This window comes from Eptatretus burgeri, chromosome 7 (assembly GCF_056783735.1).
Source record: "Eptatretus burgeri isolate ZD-2024b chromosome 7, Ebu_testis_v1, whole genome shotgun sequence".
In the NCBI taxonomy this organism is placed as follows: Eukaryota; Metazoa; Chordata; class Myxini; order Myxiniformes; family Myxinidae; genus Eptatretus; species Eptatretus burgeri.
Genome location: NC_140967.1, coordinates 11,934,758 through 11,942,289, shown reverse-complemented (window position 1 = coordinate 11,942,289; position 7,532 = coordinate 11,934,758).

Below are 7,532 nucleotides of genomic sequence, written 5' to 3'. Positions count from 1 at the left end.
CCGGAGGGGAATAAGGGAGAGCTAACGTCCTGTGTCGAGGCCCAACGAAGCCTCAGAATGGCCTCCCCAGAGTTCGGCGATCTATAACCAAAGTGGGTCCAGCGGCCCACAACGACAGCGAGGGGATGGATGGTGCGGAGGGGTACATCTCCTAATCTACCCTCTCCATTTAACAGTTAAACTACCCCGGGGCTTTCAACAAGCGCCTCTCGCTTAAACTATTGGTTCTAACAACCCAGATTCCCGTCGCCTGTGTTGGTGTCCTCACAATTTCGGGCCTCGCCCCCCAATTTTCTCTCCGTGCCCTCACACGGTCTCCTGGCTGGGACACGTGGCTCCCTTTGGCAGGCACGACCCTCTGCCGAATCTCCCGCTATGGCACCCCCGGGCACTACACTGCCTCCGAGCCTACCAGCTCCCTAACACCGGGGAGTGCCCCCCATGGCACCTCCCCTGAAACGCACACGTGGCAGGCCGGCCTCCCGGGCCCCTTTCCGAGGGTCACCCGTGCCCACAACACTGCCCACGCGGCTAATGGCGCCCCGGGCCCCCGCACCAAGCAGGCGCACCCGTGCCCACTACTCTATCCCGGCCCCCCATGGGCCCATGGCCTACCGCGGCCGACTAGCCTGGTGCCCGGGGTACCCACTCAGCGATACTCACCTTTCGCAGCCACGCTCCCAAGCCCGTCAACAGGGCTCCTGCACCCCTCCAAATGAGTCTCGAGCCTACTTTCCCACCAACAACAAAACGACCTCCATTTTTCAATTTGACTAACCCAGCTAACTCACTCTACACTGACCCCGGGGTCCCTTGGGCGGGAGTCACTCCTCCCCCCAATCACTCATCGCACCATGCATTCCCCATTCGCTCCACTCACACAGACCCGCTGGCCTCACTCACTCGCCATGTACTCACCTCACAACTCACCAACTCTTCAACACACATACCACTGAACTCTGCCATCCTTCTAACTACATCCCCTAACTAACTCGTGCTCCCACGTCGTCCCTTAAACTAGTAGCACGTTCCTTTTAACCTACGTAGCTAAACTATGTCCCCTCTACACATCCAAAAGTCTGTCACTGTCTCCTAACTCAAAAATTCATTTTATTTCCCAACCTAAAGCTCACTAAATCCCTCTAACTAATCCATTCCACGGACTCCATGAGGACTTACCCCTGCCCCATGGAGTCGGTCTAACTAAGCTAACCCTTCCCCCTAACTAGTTTCCATCCTGTGCCCAGGTAAGGGGGTCTTCCACCCCTTGCCCAGGAATCCTGTACACCCGAAAGTGAGGCTTGCTTTTCTTTTTTTTTTTTTTTTCCATGCGCAGCACCTGCGCGGCAACTCAGAGCTCGCGCACTTTGCACCTGCCCGTGACGTCATGCAGCTGCACGTGTTCCTCGTCCCTCCTTGGACGCTACCATCCGGCAGAGATACCCCTCCTGCCGGATTCCAACCACACGTGCAGCCATGACGTCACCGTGCGCATAAAAAAAAACAAGCCCCACGTCTCGAGGGGTTCCCCACGCGAACACATGTGCTTTGCCCGTTGGAGCCGAACACACACGATCGCGTGGAGAACCCGTCCGGTCCAAATCCGTTTACCTGCCTAAACTTTGTCCGTCCGCGGGATCGGCAAATCCACCGCGTGCGTTTCCGGACCGGGACTTCACTCTCGCAAGCGAGCACGTGGCGGTCTCGTGCGTTGCACAGCACGAACCGCGTGCTCACTGCTGGGTGAACCCGGCACGGTCCACGAAACAACTACAGCCGCTACTCGGCTTTCGTTTCTCCCATGTCGCCGTCTCCGTCTCCATTCCACACACGCATACCTGCGTGTCACGACGCACACAGTCCACTCCATCACATTCACACGGGGAGACGCGGCTGCGTGCTCCCGCATGCCAACCGACATCTCCCTCTCATACCGCTCTCTCACACACACGGTCTCCCTGGCACACAGCGACCTTGCACACGGCCGTTCACTCACGCGTGCGGGGGCACTCACCCGCGGTGCCTCACTCGCACTCCGTCCCTCATCCACACACGCGGGGGCACTCAACCGCGGTGCCTCATCCACACACGGCCCCTCACTCACACACGCGGGGGCACTCACCCGCGGTGCCTCATCCACACTCCGTGCCTCATCCACACACGCGAGGGCACTCACCCACGGTGCCTCATTCACACACGCGGGGGCACTCACCCGTGGTACCTCACTCATACACACGGCGACACTTACACACGGTGCCTCATCCACACACGCGGGGGCACTAAGCCGCGGTGCCTCATCCACACACGGCGTGCTGGGAAGCACGCACTCCGGCACCATCGCAACCACACCACTCACACACGGGGTCGCTTCCACATACGGGGACGCACTCACACCTTGCACCACACACACAGGGACAACCACACTGGGGATTCGTGTCCCCACAAGGGTCTCCGGGGCCTCTACACCCCCCAAGCTCTCCGTGCACCCGTCCACAGCACCCGTCCCCTCAACCTCGCAAAGCACGACCGAACTCACCTGGTCGTGACTCACCTCAAGGGGGCAGACTCCCTCCCCTCGTTCCTGGAGGAGGCCATCCAGCTGCTCGCACCGGGTCCCTGCACAGTCCGCCAGCTCACCCCCATTGTCCTCCACTACCTCCGTGTGTGTGTGTGGGTCACTTACCCCGTCTTCATCGTGTTTATTGGTCTCTGCTTCTTTCTGGCGTCTTTCCCTTATCTTTATGTAGGTCAACCTTGCTTTCTCTTTAAGTCGCTCCCGTCCTTCCCTGTTTTTCACTCCTTGCTCTTTCACGATCTCCGCGTACCTCATCCTTGCTCTCCGTATCAATTGTTCTTTTCTCTCCCTCGCAATTACTTTCACCTCGTCTCTTGTCTCCCGAATTACTTTTTCCTTACCCGCCTCCACCGCGGGCCTGTCAGCCGTTGCACCCCCTTCCAGCTCGTTTGTTCCGACACGTGGAGTCGCCATTTTAAGTTCCCTGCTCACGGCCTTCATGCCCGCCTGCAGGCATCGGCCCATGTTCTGCGTCTCACCCCGGAACTTTTTCATCTCTTCCCTCATTTGCTGTGTATTCGCATCCATCGTCGTTTTCACTTCATTTGTATTTGTATCCATCTTTTCGTTCATGCCTTTCATTTCGTTTTTTATTTCATTTGTCATTGCCGCATTCATTTGTGCCAGCATGGTGAATAGCTGGGCCATGTCGGATGCACTCAAGTGAGCCGTTTCGGCAGGGGTTGGGGAAGGGTCTTGGTGGAGAGGGGGGGGGAGGTGTCATACACCGCGGCCGCTGCCGCACCCACCTCGGGCCCTGGGTTCAGTTGGGCGAGTCCGTGTTCCTGCACAATCAACATTTCCTGCTCGGGGATTCCATCCTGGACCATGGATTCTACATTATTACACATATACATTTCTAATACCCCCGGCTCCCGCTCGCCTTGAGACGCCATCTTGCTTCTCGTGAAGGGTTAATTTGCTCGCTCGTAATTTGGAGGGAATCGGGGGTCGCTTCTCTCACCCCTGGACCGATTCCCGTGAATTTAGCCGGAGACAGGAGAGCCCGTTTTCCTGTTCTCCGATACCAGTGCCGCGAGGAGGGCGATGAATTTGTATCCCACTCCTGACACCAGTGTTGCGGTCTTCGCGCCCGCCGGCGTGCGACGGCCACGTAACTCGAATCGCGGCACGTCGCCCACCGGACGGACAATCCAGTCGTGACCCTCTCGGACTAACGCCGGGAACCAGTCACGGGTGGACCTTTCGGTCTCACCGCGATCGAGCCAATCAGCCCCCGCGTGGGATAGGGTTGCTCGCCAAATTCGAACTACCTAAGTACCCACGCGGAGGGTAGACCGGGCGATCGCACCTCGCCGCAGGTCGACTTCGGACACGGGCCACTTAAGCGACCCGTTCCGTACTATCAGAATAACTGAGCGGTGTTATCGTCGACCTCGACGGTTCGATTAATTATCGGGCGTATTCAGCCCACTACCAACCCTTTACGTGAAGCAAGATGGGGATTCAATGGAGGAAAAGACGAAGCGAAGCGGGAGAACAGTTCAACAATAAAGCACATTTATTCGCGGCACACGGGAAGCACACAAATTCAATTCCACCAAATGCACACAAAAAAAAAGAAAACACACTTCCATTTACACAAAAAGCAAATATAAAAGTGAAAACACAGTGCAGAGCTAATACCGACTACCGAGCACACGGCAACACTTATACAATTCTACTTCACAGACGGCGCCGACAACACATACCCAAAACCAAGGAAAAGAAATACCCTCAAGAATGAGGCGGGCCTGAGGCCGAGACCGGGTCGGGCCTACCCGTCTGGTGTTGAGACGCGGAGCGGCGATGGCCCCGCAACCCGCGGGCCTCATGGACAGTGTCAGGCAGGGGGTGGGAACGGGGGCCCCCTTGGTCGCACTATCTCAGCGCGGGGGGAAACAGGAGGGGGTTGTTGATGCTCGGGGTATAGAGGATCTTTATTACCCCTGGTGTGCATCTCCACCTCGGCCAGGACGCGCTGCCGGCCTCCCTCGGGCGTGCAGCTCCTGGCACCGACGCGAGCACCCCCTCGTCCGACTCTCTTCAGCTTCTCCAGCTACTGCAGGCTTCGGGCTCCAGACTTCCACACTCTCGTCCCCTCCGTTCCGACTCCTTCTCGTTCTCCTTCTCGTTCTCGTTCTCCTTCTGCTTCTCGTTCTCGTTCTCCTCTTCGTTCCGACTCCTTCTCCTTCTCCTTCTCCTTCTCCTTCTCCTTCTCCTTCTCCTTCTCCTTCTCCTTCTCCTTCTCCTTCTCCTTCTCCTTCTCCTTCTCCTTCTCCTTCTCCTTTTCGTTCCGACTCCTTCTCGTTCTCGTTCTCCTTCTTTCTGACTGACGAACACCGTCCTTTTATCCCCCCGTAACTTCGCCTTTGACCCCCTCCCTTTGACCTTTCACCTCGCTCCCCATTGGCCCGAGAAAAAGTGGGCGTGAAGGCTTTTTGATCCACAAATTTGCATATATCGATCGCCCTGGGGGCGGGGCCAATTCGCCCCTCGCTCACCGATTGGACGGCAAAAAGTGGGCGTGTGTCGTTTTTGATCCGTTTTTGAAGCACAAAATCCGTGATTTTGTACACGCTGTTCGACGCGCGTTCTGCATGAGTCCAACACCGGTACCCACAGCGGGGCAAGAACGGTGACGATGCTACGGTTGCGAGGTGTGACGGGAAGGTCGTGGCGGTTGTGGTGAAGCGGAGTTGTGGTTGGAATCATGGCGGTTGGTCCAAAATAAAGATAGTAAAAGAAAAACGGCTATCCTGAAGAGTCGCAGCACGTATAAATGACATGTATTCCCACTGGACAACGGGTTTGGGCCTAACTACACATATACTTGCCGAGATACCTCACCTAAGGGACCTGAATGGTGGTTTGCGAATTTGGTAACCACAACAATATATATATATATATATATATATATATATATATATATATATATATATATATATATATATATATATATATATATATATATATTGTTGCGGATTCGCGCCCGCCGGCGTGCGGACGGCCACGTAACTCGAATCGCGGCAAGTCGCCCACCGGACGGACAATCCAGTCGTGACCCTCTCGGACTAACGCCGGGAACCAGTCACGGGTGGACCTTTCGGTCTCACCGCGATCGTGCCAATCGGCCCCCGCGTGGGATAGGGTTGCTCGCCAAATTCGACCTACCTAAGTACCCACACGGAGGGTAGACCGGGCGATCGCACCTCGCCGCAGGTCGACTTCGGACACGGGCCACTTAAGCGACCCGTTCTGTACTATCGGGATAACTGAGCGGTGTTATTCGTCGGCCTCGACGGTTCGATTAATTATCGGGCGTCTTGGCCCACGACCAACCCTTTACGTGAAGCAAGATGGGGATTCAATGAAAGAAATGACGAAGCGAAGCGGGAAAACAGTTCAACAATAAGCACATTTATTTCGCGATGAACGGAAAGCACACATATACAATTCCACCAAAAGCACATGTAAAAGAAGAAGACAATGCAATATTACACAAAAAGCAAATGCAACAATGCAGATCTATCCGACTACCGGGCACACGCCAACACTTATACAATTTTACTTCACAGACGGTGCCGACAACACATATTCCCAAAGCAAAAGAAAAGAGAACCACCCTCCAGGATGAGGGGGTAGGCGGGCCTGGGGCCGAGACCGTGTCGGGCCTACCCGTTTGATAATGAGACGCGAAGTGGCGGTGATGCCTCAACTCCGCGGGCCTCGCGGACAGTGTCTGGTAGGTGTGGGAAGGGGGCCCCCTTTGTCGCACTATCTCAGCGCGGGGGGGAAACAGGAGGGGGTTGCTGATGCTCGGGGAAAGGAGGATTTCACCCTGTCTCGGGTCCCGCGGCGAGCGTCTCCTCCTCCACCTCGGTCGCGTTGCTGGCCTCTCTGGTGTGCAGCTCCCGGCACCGACGCGAGCACCCCCTCGTCCGCCTTCGCCGCTGTCACCTCTCCACAGCTCCGTCCTCTTCATTCCGACTAGTACTACTTCTTTCCCGCTCCACCGACGACTCTCTTGAATTCCGCACACTCAACTCTCAACTTCCAACTGAACTCTACTCAACTTCCAACTGAACTGCACTCAACTTCCAACTGAACTCTCTTGACTGACGAACGCAGTCGTTTTTATAAGCCCCGTGGCTTCGCTCTTTTACCCTTGACCCTCTGCCTCCGACCCTTCACCTCTCTTGCTGGCTCCCCATTGGCCCGAGGAAAAGTGGGCGTGAATGCTTTTTGATCCATGAATTTGCATATAGCGACCGCCCTCCAACGCCCTGGAGGCGGGGCCAAATCGCCCCTCGCTCACCGATTGGACGGAACAAAAGTGGGCGTGAGTCGTTTTTGATCCGTTTTTCTGCGGAAAGTCCGTGATGTTTTTGAACACGCTGCTCGGTGCGCGCCCCGTACGAGTCCAGCATCGGTGCCCACGAGTGGCGCGAGATGACGGTGATGCGATGGTGGCGAGTTGTGACGGTACAGGTCGTGGCGGTTGTGGTGAAGCGGCGTGGTGGTTGGTGGTTGTTGTTGTGATGGCTGTTGAGATGTGGTTGGTGGTGGTAATAATGGCGGCTGGTCCAAAATAAAGATAGTAAAAGAAAAACGGCTATCCTGAAGAGTCGCAGCCCTCATGAATGACATTTATTCCCTCTAGACAACGGGTTTGGGCCTAACTACACATATACTTACCGAGATATCTCACCTCAGGGACCTGAATGGTGGTTTGCGAATTTGGTCAACCACAACAATATATATATATATGTGTGTGTGTGTGTGTATATATATATATATATATATATATATATATATATATATATATATATATATATATATATATATATATATATATATATATATATATATATATATATATATATATATATTGGGTGGTTGTGAGACTACCTTTATTCTCAGGTTTTCCATCTGTCTGTATGTATGAAATGGACAG